Source organism: Erithacus rubecula (assembly GCF_903797595.1).
Source record: "Erithacus rubecula genome assembly, contig: SUPER_Z_unloc_2, whole genome shotgun sequence".
NCBI lineage: Eukaryota > Metazoa > Chordata > Aves > Passeriformes > Muscicapidae > Erithacus > Erithacus rubecula.
The window spans coordinates 12,445,356-12,458,120 of record NW_027635860.1 but is presented as its reverse complement, the minus strand read 5'-3'; positions in this window follow the sequence as shown (position 1 = coordinate 12,458,120).

The window sequence follows — 12,765 nt, the reverse complement described above, 5'->3', positions numbered from 1 at the left end:
AAATAAAATCCAGTAATGACTTTTAAATGCTGTCAAATCAAGTACAGTGCAGATGAGGAAGGAGGATGGGTTTATAATTTTCCATCTACATACTAATTAAGCCTTGATTTTTTTATAGTCTGAAGCTTTTCATGCTGATAGATCACAAGTTGTGTGTCAAAAAGTAATATAAAATTGTCTGAAGTCTCAAAATAAATCTCTTCAAACTGGAAGCAGCTCTCTTTTCATCTCCAAATTATTTCACACACATTACATCATGAAGTCTTCAGAACATTTAATCCTAATGAAGTTGAATCATCTCAGACATTATAAGACACTCCAGCATTTTAGGATTTGTCTCAGAGACTGTGTTATTCAGGGAAGCAGGACAGTCCTGAACACTTCACCTCTCTTCCCCCACATGAGTTTCTATGAGTATTAAGATGTGGAACTAAATTAATTCCCAGCCCCCATTATGGGGGCAATGAGGTAAGTAAGTAGATCGTGGTAAATGACTGGCAAATTTTGCATCCTATTTCTTACTCTGCCACAGCTTTCCTATGTGACTATAGGCTGTCTTATCCCGTCTGTGCCTCATATTCCCCTTCTGTGCATGTAGATAACAGAGTTTTTTCTCTCTTCACGGTAACATGAATCTGAGTTCATTAATCTTTAGAAGTCACCTAGTCCTGCATGAGTCACACTTGCTGTGTATAACTCACTCAGTAAGCTCAGGAAGGCTCACATTATTCTTTTTTCTTCTTCCCTACACTTTTGAAGGCATTGCTATTTCAGTGTTGGCTAATATTTCCAAATGGCCTGGACAGCAGAAAAGCCCTCTGTCTTCTCTTCTTGCTTGTGGCTGTGAGTGCTAGTGCCAACATTAAATTTTTTCCTAAAGCAAAGCTGTTTCAGAGCTATGGACTACAAGGAAGTGAACAGGAGGCTTACCTTTTGAATTAACTCCCAAAAGATAAGTATCCTTAGAGGAACCCAGTTCATCTATTGTTATGAAAAGTGTCCCATGACGTGTATGAGCATACTTTACAATTAAATAGGAAAAGTGGTATATCTTGTGAACAGGCAAGTAAAATGATGAGCTAACAACACATCTTATTTCTCTGATTTGTGAAGAAACATTAAAATACTTTTATTTACAAAAAACTCCAAGTTTATGGCTTACTGCATTCTGTTTTGGTGTACCTGTAGGTGTGCCAGCTCAAATGGGAAAGAGCAAAGTGAATTTATGGTATTTCACTATTCTTTTGCATTCAGATCAAAGCTTTAGTCAGCAGCCTCTGATTTTAATTATATTTAAAAAAACTTTAAAGAAGAAGTTCGGGGTTTTTTAAACTTTAAATGCTATTCATCTTAGAAAAAAAGTGCTTTGAATGTTAAATGCATCTGCCTTAAGGAAGAAATGCACGATTACTTTGTGCATGACCTATTCCTACACCCGAGGACTTGAAGAGTAGCAGGTAGGACTAATTGACTTTTTGCCAGTAGAGGTTCCCGTGGGAGTAGAACTTCCCTAATAATCACGCTTCAACTAGTGCTGCACTGTGTAGCCCATTTTAGTACTGACAAGCCTAAAACAATAAGTACCTAAACACTCAGAAAACAATGCAGAAAACAGTAAGATGACACAGGGCAGGTGCACCTTCTTTTGGTCTTTACTCTAGGTTATGGCTCTCCTCTTTTCAGAACCACAGCTTCACACCAGTCGCTCCATCATTTGTACATCTTTCAACATGACTACAACTGGTACAACTTGATTTCATACAGATAATTTCCAGCACCTACTGCACAGAAATTGTAATGATATATCTAGGGCATCTTAGATGTTAAAATAATATGTTTTATTTTCAAAGACTTGCCAGTGCACAAAACATTCTGGAAGAGCATAAGGCACTACAGGGCCATTTTATTTATATGTTAATTATACTGAAAGTTACTTAGCTAATTTTAAACACTTATTTCATGATCAAAGCATTTGCGTGAGTAAAGAACTTCATTCTGAAGATTTACCAGGAAACATAATGATAAACAACTCAAATTTACATTGAGATACAAAGTGGAGAATAAGACACTACAAAAATCTACGGGGAATACAGATTTTTAATTTATGAATATTAGGTACTACTATCCAAATAAATGCAATTTAGAGAATGCCTCTGAAGCAGTAAAGGGATATTGTATGTGACAAGAAATTTGTTCAATTATTTCTAAATAATCCCACTTTGCAACAAGACAAGAAGTATGTTTGTGAGAAGAAGATGAATAAATATTAAATTCAGAAGTCATGTCATTTTGCAAAATTAGGTAGCATATGCTCTAGTTCTTGAAAAACCTGGCATGAAGTTATTTGTTGATGATTTCCTACAATAGCACACTACGCAACCACCAGAGCCATGCCGTGCTGTTTTGCACCTGTATTCCAAAATGTAACCATCCCTCTCTGAAACTTCTGAATGATATTTGCCTGTGGGCTGGACAGTTTCCTGCACACTCACAGGTAAAAGAAGAATATATTGTACTTTATGGATTGCAACAAGAGTATTAAATGTACATTTAGAAGAAAGCAGACACTGCCTAGCAGGGTTCAGATGGGCAAAAGAGGATATTTTTATCTATATGGACAATGAAAGAACAGATTTACTTTTTTCCTTAGGTACTTTGATGGTCTGGGTTTTTACCCAAGACACACTTTCAAAACCTAAGTTAGACTCAAGGCTAAATGTTTCTCCCAAATGATCAAAATCTACAATGGGCACCAGTTTTCAACAATCCTCTGGACCACCTAAAGAACTTTTCAATGTGTCTTTAACACCCTGGGCAGTTAAAGCAAGAATCACATTTCTATATAACATTTTCAGACAATTGTTTCGTGGATTTTTTTTTTTTTCTTATGAAGAAATCTATATCAAGAAGTTAAACTTCTCCTGCTTTAATTCTTGGAGCAAATCTGTCCAAATGCTCACTTATTTCATCTCATTGTTCCTTTAGCTATACGAAGCCTCACAATTTTTTCCTTTTTCTCCAACTTGTCCCCTATATATTTAAACTCAAGTAGACAAATTTCACAGTACATCTCTGATGGAGAAGTTGAGCCTGAGCAGCAAAAAGAGCACATCTTTTACAGCATGTTGATGCACATGGGAGAGAAGCCTATGGTCCTGTTCAATTCCTTGAAAGTGGCATTAAAGGCTTTCTCTCAGGCTGGGATTCCATTTACCTGGCACAGCTAATGCCAACCAGCTGTATCACAGGCTCTTTTTACACCAGGTCCATACACCACATATAGTTAGACAAATGCATCCAGAAAGTGAATCAGCAGCAAATTCTGCAACTCCTGCATGGAGCACAGGAGGCATCAGCTGTCCACAGCTGTCTCGTTGGTCCCTACACACTCGAGGAACTTTTGTGGCAAGGTCTCTCATTTAAACTTCTAGTGCAGGAGAATTGTTGCAGTACATAATTCAGGACTTGACCCTATAACCCAAAGTCCCAGAGAGCTATGCTGGACCTTGTACGTGGATAAAACCTGAGGAGTTGGGAACGTCTATCCAACATTTAACAACCTGAGTGTAGTATTGCAAAAGGGACAGTTCCATACAAAGGCAGAGCCTTGATGTCTTCAATCTCTACCTCTCTTTGGAAATACACTGGTAGGAAAGGTTAAAAGATCCACATGAAATACACAAAGCTTGCTTTATGCACTTTCTATCAACCAGTTGTACTCTCTATCATCCCTCAGCCATGGGACACCATGAAATCCAAAGAGAAATGCATTCTTTTTTCTAGTTAGGCTAGCTGATCTCATAATACAGATCATGTATTTCTCTGGCATACCGATGGGGAAGATGTGTGCATTCCATTCAGCATATGTCAACTCTTTAGCATTATGTCGCCTCTTACTAACATGTGCAAAATGCAGAAACTATCCTAACAATAGCATTAATACAGCATGCCAAGGTGCCACTCATCTTCCTAACTTTTCATATTTGCCTGTTAGATATTTCTTCAATTTTAAAGATATACATTTTGCAGGAGTAATAATGTTTAACAGAATATCTCTTAAGGGAGGAAGGTGAGGAAACCTTGAGAGGTTACTGAGAGATACAGTTTCTCTGAAATGTTAGTGCTGCAGCTGCTACTTCCAGATGAAGGGCAAGTTTGCCTATAGGTTTCTGACAGCAGTAGTTAACACAGATTCTGGCAAAGATCTCAGTTTCTCTTCAAAGACAAAGACTGAATGGAGCTGACATTGCTTAAAAATGTTGCTACAAAGACTACTTTTTCAAAAATATTTCATCAATATAAAAGTTTTTTATTATACTTAATATATAAACATACATCTGCCAAGGTTTTAAGTTTATGCTATCAGCTAAATAGAAAAACTCTAACTAGGCAGAATACTTTGGCAGTGTGAGTAATTTATTTTCAGCCATTCTGTCATTTGGCTGCTTGAAACAAACATTGGTGGGCAGGACAAAGAGATGAAGAATAGACCAGACATGAAAGGAAGATATCATAACATGAATGATGTTATTAATTTATGAATTTATCATAAAGATTTGTTACAAATTTTGTTTGTAAGTGATCATTCAAACATCCATCTTCATGGAAAGTTAGCATGGACTATTTACTTGCTATCTTGGGTGTTATCGAGATAGAATCCTGTAAATTGTCACATTTATTTTTTATTAAAAAAAAAAAAACCAGAGAATTTCTCTTGGGAGGTGTTGGAAGATTTTGGCATATACTTCTATATTTAGACATCCTATACCTAGACAGATTGCATTCTCTGCCTGTGCCTGATGGCAATCTAATTTTCCTACAATGTAATTTTTCTGCTCCTCTTCCTTGGAAGTATAAGGCAGGAACAGCAATGATGTAGTTGATTTGCTTGTTTGCTCTTAAAAGTACATGTATGAATGCTGCTTGGTAGCCATCCCCTGAAACACTTCACAGCTTTTAAAAATTCCTCCTGTCTTTTCAAATGCTTTTAAATTACTTTAATGATTTTTAAATTACTGTTCCAGTGCCCAAACACCCTCTGGGTGAAAACATTTTCTTGTGCTCATTGTAAATTTCCCCTGGCACGACTTCAGGCCATTCTCTCAGGTCCTGTCACTGGTCACCTAGGAGGAGAGATCTGTGTCTGCCCCTCTTCTACCCCTTGTGAGTATGTTGAAGGCCCCATTGAGGTCTCCCTCCAGTCTCCTCCAGGATAAACAGAGAAAGGGGCCTCAGCTGTTCCTCCTATTCCTTCCCCTCTAGACCATTATCTTCATGACCCTCCTTTGGACACTCTCTAACAGCTTTATAACCTTTGTACATTGCAACACCCAAAACTGTCCCCGGCACTGGAGGTGAGGCTGTCCCAGTGAAGAGCAGAGCAGGACAATCCCTCTCTCACCTGGCTGGTGATGCTGTCCCTGATATCCCCCAGGACAGCCCCTGGCTGCCAGGGCACTGCTGGCTCAGATCCAGCTTGCCAGGGACCAGGATCCCCAGGTCCCTTTCCATGGAGCTGCTCTCCAGCCTCTCATTCCCCAATCCCCATACATCCAGCGTTGCCCCATCCCAGGTGCAGAATCCAGTATTATCCTTGTTAAACTCCACCAAGCAGGTGACTGCCCATCTCTCCAATTTTTTGAGGTCTCTTTGCAGGGCCTCACCACCTTTGGGTGAGTCAACAGTTCCTCCCCATTTGTACCATCTGCAAACTTATTGTACCTTCAAATCCTTTGTCCAAGTAATTTATGAATATGTTGTAGAACACGGGCTTAAGAGCCCTGTGGAACCTCACTAGTTACCATTCTTCTGATCTTGCAAGACTCAAACCCCAGTCTGAGAACCACAATTCTACTTTGGAAGCAACCAGCATAGGTAGGAAAAGGTTATCATATTACCAGAAACTAATTTCTTGAGTCTGTTAGCAGCCAGAAGCATTGTAGTTATTATGTCCACTTTCCAGTTGCACTGACCTTGGGAGTATTGTGCAGTCTTTTACCAAAGCAATGAAAAGAGGCTCTTACACTCATGTAATCCTTTTAAAAATTATTTGGAATGGTGAAAAAAACACACATGCATAGTGCAGACAGGATTTCCACAAATGAAAATAAACCGGGCCGAGATTTCTGTTTAAGATAACTTCTATTTTGATTTGTGTTGGTTTTTTGTTTATTTATTTACACATGATTTTTCACATTATGCTTCTGTAAAGAAGAAATTCGCTACAAGGCAACTGTAATTACTTTGTGAATTATTAAAAAATATCTAGGGAGAATAATTAGTAAGCTATCTCCTTTTTCTCCTATGGTTGCAGCACTTTTGTAGCTGCATCAGATTTTAACTTAAATATGGTGGTTCATAGCTAACCTTGAAATACCTGGATACTAAATTCAATGAATGCTCAAACACAAAAACTGTGACATGGAAACATTATAGTGATATTTTTATCTTCATCACTTCATGGAAGGAAAACCTGAATTGGCAATTTATTAAAAAGAAAAAACAAAGAAATTAGGGATTTCGTAGGTAAAGATTTCTGGAGGATCGAATGCAAGTGTTGTAATGCCTGAAAATAGATTATTACTACTCACTCACTAGAGAATCTTTATGCTGAGAGAGAAGGAGAAATTACGGCAGGTCAGAAGACTACAAAACATGTGCCCTCTCTTCTCCTACCCTCCCTTTAATTATTGACAGCCTGTCACTTAGGTGCCATGGTATGATGAATAATAAAACAGGATCCAAGCTGCATTTCTCTCCAGGATTTATTCTTCCAAATCATATACTGCCATCTTCAGGCATACCATACTTCACATTTACAAGTTCAAGGGTTTATAAGTTAACGGGAGGGGTCATCATCTCAAATGAACAAAAAACTGGTTATTTTGATGATCTTTCTGATTTATACATTATATGAGATAATGAAGGGGATCTCCAGATTTTGCCTTCTACCTTAGGGAATAAGGTTACTACTACCTAACACACTAGATATTATTTTGGGCAAAACACTAATGAAACCATTCAACTATTTCCCTTGTTGTAATGAGAGATAGGCAGTTAAGATTACAGTTATGCAAGAGGCCCTGACTGCTAAGCAGTTCCAGATATGCATACTGTGTATTGTCAACACAGGCAGGTCATTATGGAAGCAGAATGCAAACTATTGCAATTCAATGGGTTGAAATTATGTGTCATATTTTTGCTTTTTTCCTTCCAGCAAAGTAGAACTTTAGATGACATTTGAGCATCAGATGATTATATCTGCAGAACAAATAAGAAAAGGCAAAATAACTGTGCAAACATATAATTCACAGTATATACTACCCAAATATCATCAAAGTAGTGACATTAACCTTCCTTTTCCTCTTGAAGTGCCCTGAAATTGAGATGCAGTAAGAGACTCACAGCCTCCATTCAACCACGAGATACATTAAGAACTAGACAATACAGTGATGGCAATGAAGACTATGACTTGCAAGGTATCAATAAGTAGCCAAACCTTTCATCTAAACACTGCTGATTTTGGCTGACGTCGAGTTAATTTCTACAGTAGCTGGTACAAGGCTGTGTTTTAGATTTGGGCTTGAACACAGAGTCATATACAAGATGTTTTTGTTATTGCTGAGCAGGGATTGCACAGTCAGGGCCCTTCCTGCTTTTCACACCTGCCATGCTGGCAAGAGCTGGGGGTGTGTGGGTGACTGGGGGACACAGCCAGGACAGGTGACCCCAAAACTGACCAAAGGGGTTTCCAGGCATTGTGACATCAGGCTCAGTGAATAAAGGTGGGGAAGAAGAAAGAAGTGGGGGATGTTTGGATTGAGGGGTTGTCCTCACCAAGTCACCATTTGGTGTGATGGGGCCTGCTGCTCTGCTGGGAAATGGATGAACACCTGCTCAACCACAGAAGCAGAATTCATTCCTTGGTTTGCTTCGCTTGTGTGCGTGGGCTTTTGCTTTCGCTATTAAACTCTCTGCAGCTCAACACATGAGTTTTGTAGCTTTGACCCTTCTGATTCTCTCCCTGATCCTGTTGGTGGGGCAGTGAGAGACTGTCCTTGTGGCGCTGGGCTGCTGGTGGGGTTAAACCACAACAAATACTGAGACATATTTTAAAAATTTCGTATTAGAGTACAGAACCAGATACTTTTATTGAAAAAAAAAATCATAATGGGAACTGCTGTGTTATCTTATGGTTCTGGCAGGATATAGTATTTGATAATATATATAAATACCACATTTAGGGCAACAACAGAACACCGGCCAACAGAAGAAAAAAAATCAAGAACAGACAGATCCTGACTGCCATTTTCAATTAAGTATGCAAGTCAGTTAAAATTAGATAGACTTTTTATATTCCTTAATATCCTAGAAAGGAAAAGAATATTAAACCAGAATTTGACTAGACTCAAATTCAACATTATGTCCTTACAGATTTCATGATGTTTCACTTTTTGCTTGTGCTGTGTCTGAAACTGGCATCTGTTACTAAGTGTGAACTCTTTGATTTCAGTGAAATCAGAGATCTTATCTCTATGCTGGAAAATTCTGTATTTTCATATGCAGCAGGTCTTGGGGGAACTTATCCTTTGAAGTATTCCTCCCACCATCCAAAGAATCAGTTTTTTTCCAGAAGAACAGTGTGTTTAGAAAATTTTATGATGCAATTCACCAAACATATGACTTCTGAAATCTTGCCAGCTTTTCCACTGAATCCTCAAAAATACAATCTCCCACAATGCACAGATTAAGAGTCTCTATTATGTTTTTCAGGATAAGAGCCATTTTGAAAGTAGAGGCTGAAGGAAGATAACTGCTCTCCCCTTTTTTTATTTTTCGTCCTTTCCCTTTTTCCTCACTCCTATGCCTATAGTTCCTTCCCTGTTCATCCAGTGCAGCACAGTCGACACTCTCTCTGTTGTTGCCACTGTCTTGGGTTGCATACAGGATGTGACCAGAAATGTGTATTCTATCACCATCTGTTGATCCTTATCTCCATGGGACATATTATCTGCCAATGGTGGGACAGTCATCTTTACCTTTTCACAACCCATCCTCCCTCCAGGAAATATCATGTGCTAATAAGCCATTAAGTCCCACTGCATGACTGATAAAATTACATCATCCCACTGGGAGATGCTTCAGCCATGGGGGAGGAGCCAAGCCTTTCTTACCTAGATAAAAATTTAGATTTTGAACACCAAAGCTGGATTACAGAGGAAAACTCCACTCTTCTACAAAACCACTGCTTCAACTGAACCACATCTGCCACTGCAGGGGGACTGCAGTCACCATTTAATGGGACTGCTACCAACACCCTAACTGACAGGGTGTCAGGTTGTATTCTGACTCTGTCAGTGTTTTGGGTTTGTTCTTTATTATACTGCTTTTCTATTTTAGTTTTCCTAGTAAAGAATTGTTATTCCTATGTCCCATATCTTTACCTGAGAGCCTTTTAATTTCAAAATTATAATAATTTGAAGGAGGGGGTTTACATTCTGAATTTCAAGCAGAGGCTCCTGCCTTTCTTGGCAGACACATGTCCTCGAAACCAGGACAGCTAGCAACTATGTATTCTTCTCTGTGGCAAAATCAGCCAGGAGGAAGGGCGTTTTCTGCATCTCCACGACTCTGCCCAAGCAGAAGCGAGAACAATCCAGGGAGTGGGTTAACCTAATCTAGTCTCTTAGCTGAGGAGATCTACCCTCCACCAACAATACCTTACTGTTCCACAGTGGTGCACTTTTGAGCTTGATAAAATTGTAAGGTCTTCAGGAATGGAGAACTGAGGAACATCCGTTCACTCCCACACAGATCAAAGGCATGTCAGGGTGCAACCCCAGCCAGCAGCTGAAACCCACACAGCCCCTCGTTCACTGCTCCAGTGGGATGGGGGAGAGAATTGGATGGGTGATGATGAGAAAACTCCTGGATGCAGATAAAAGCATTTTAAAAGGTAAATGTGGAAGCAAAGCAAACAAGGAGCTAATTCTCTTCCCAAGGGCAGGCAGATGTTCAGCAATTCCCAGGAAAACAGGGCTCCAGTGACTTAGGAGGAAAAACATACATCACGGTTAATGTCACTGTCTCCCTGCATCTCCCCTCACTTCACTGCAGAATGTGATGTCACCGTCTGTGGTATCCTGTCCTTGCTGAGTCCCTTTCCAATTCCTTGTTCACTGGTAGGATGGAGAGAAAAGCAGAAAAAGTTCTTACAGGGATCTCTGTAAGCCCTTTTTAGCAATAAACAAAATATCTCAAGTACTGTTCAGTCACCAATCAAAACACAGTCCCCTACAAACCACTGTGAAGAAACTTAAGCATATTCCAGCTGAAACCAGAACATAGTGAAACAACCAGGATTTTACAAAAGAACTTTAATCTTTTTCTAAGCCAAGATGGATATTCTGCTATTTCCTTTCTTCTATTTCTAACACACCACTTCACAGCAAGCAAAGTTATGCAAAGGGAATAAACATACTAAATCACACAGTGTTATAATTTCCTAAGTAAATGAACTAATTCTACTTTAAACATCCTTAAGCGAAATAACTATTATGTCACAACACTGGAAATACAGTCAAAGATTATAGACCCAGTTTTCCAAAGGTCAGCCCTGAAATACAGATGAACATGCACTTAAGGGGTATCAGGACTAGATACAACATGAAAGCTTTAAAAATTCTTTGTTCCCTTGCAGTTCAAACTTAAATACCATACTTATCTTGGTCACCAGTCTTTGTGGCCTACTTAAATATGCAGAGAGATAAGAATTAAAAATGTCATAATCTGTTGCTATGCTATGTGTGTAATAAACCCTTATTATCATAAATTGAGGGGATTTTACTGCTTAATTCCAAGACTAAGTTGTAGTAGCTTTCAGGCATCTCACATTACTGGTTTTATGACTTCTAATTTAATGAAATATAAGTAGCTCTAATGAAGAAATGAACCGTTAGTTACATCTGCCTTCTGACATTATGCAGTGAAGATTTCACAGCTGATAATTGCTGATGTAATATTTCATTCTGCTTTTATGCCTCAACAGGTGGTTACTGTGCTTCCCTTCCATGAAGCAACAGTGACACTCAGTGTTAAAATCCTTGCATAGGCCAGAGGCACCCTTCTGCTTCCTTGTATTTCTCATCATTCAATTAAATTACAATAGTAATTAAAATTTGTTTAGCTCTTGCAGGCTGTTAGAAAATGAACACTCCTGAAAAATGAGCTAAACTCTTCCTCTATGTTTGTATCTAAAAAGCTATGCCCAGATTATTAAAAAAAAAAAAAAAAAAAAAAAAAAAAAAGAAAGAAAAAGCAACCCCAAAGCTTCATTATGGAACTTACATAATTCTCTTTTTTGAATGAGATCTTGATTAGACTGGATTGCACAGCTCAGAAATTGAAGTGGGTGGTGTTTTGGGAGAATTATGTGTCAACTTCAGAAGACTAGAAACAATAGACAGAATTTCTCCATCTGCCTACAGATATTGCAAGTCTTGGGGGAACATTGAATATCTATTTGATTGGGATAGCTAGACATAAATATGTAGGTTTATGCAATAAAGACGTTTGAAAACAACTGGGATGTGGTAAAGTTTGTGTGTGGTCACAGCTGGTGAAGACCTGTCTTGCCCTGCCCTGCCTGTTGCCCTGACCCCCATGGCCTCTGACAGCAGAATTGCCTTGGAATTCGCCTGTTACTGTGATAAAAATTTTATACATGTAGCAACTTCAGAAACACTGCAAATTCTTAAACACATTATGTCTACTAATGGTGGCCCAGCTTTACAAAGTAATTCTGGGATACCAGTGGCATAAAAATCTCCTCTTATAACCAGGTAACCCACCGGCCAGAGGAGAGAAAGGCTGTGGGTGTTGTCTGCCTGGACTTCAGCAAAGCCTTTGATTCCATCTCCCCAGAAAAGCTGGCAGCCCATGGCTTGGACAGGTTCACTCTAGCTGGGTTAAAAACTGTTTGGATGGCTGGGCCCAGGGAGTGGAGGTGAATGGTGCTGGATCCAGCTGGCCCAGGATCAGTGTTAGGCCTAGTTCTGTTTAATATCTTAATTGATGACCTGGATGAAGGGACTGAGTCCAACACCAGCAAATTCATAGAAAACACCAATTTGGGTGGGTGTGTTGGTCAGCTACAAGGCAGGAAGTATCTGCAGAGGGATCTGGAAAGCTGGATTGATGGGTAGAGGTCAGTGGTCTGAGGTTCAGCCACAAAAGAAGCCTGCATTGGTACAGGCTGGGGCAGAGTGTCTGGAAAGCTGCCTGGTGGAAAAGACCTGGGGGTGCTTGTTGATAGCAGCTGAGCATGAGCCAGCTGTGCCCAAGTGGCCACAAAGGCCAAGGACAGCTGGTCTGTGCCAGCAATAGTGGGGCAGCAGGAGCAGGACAGTCACCATCCCCCTGGGCTGGCACTGGGGAGGCCACACCTCAAATCCTGTGTCCAGCTCTGGGCCACTCCACTTCTGGAAGCCCATTGGAGGGTCTGGAGCACAGGTCTGTTGAGAAGCAGGTGAGGAATATGGCTGCATTTAGCCTGAAAAAAATGAGGCTCAGGGGGTACCTTATTACTCTCTGCAACTCCCTGACCCAGGAGGGGTCTCTTCTCCCAGGGAACCAGTTACAGGACAAGAGGACATAGTCTTAAGATGTTTCAGGGGAGATTTAGATTGAAAACTAGGAAGAATTCCTTCACAGAAAGGGTGATTAGACCTTGGAATGAGCTGTGCAGGGAGATGGTAGAGTCACTAT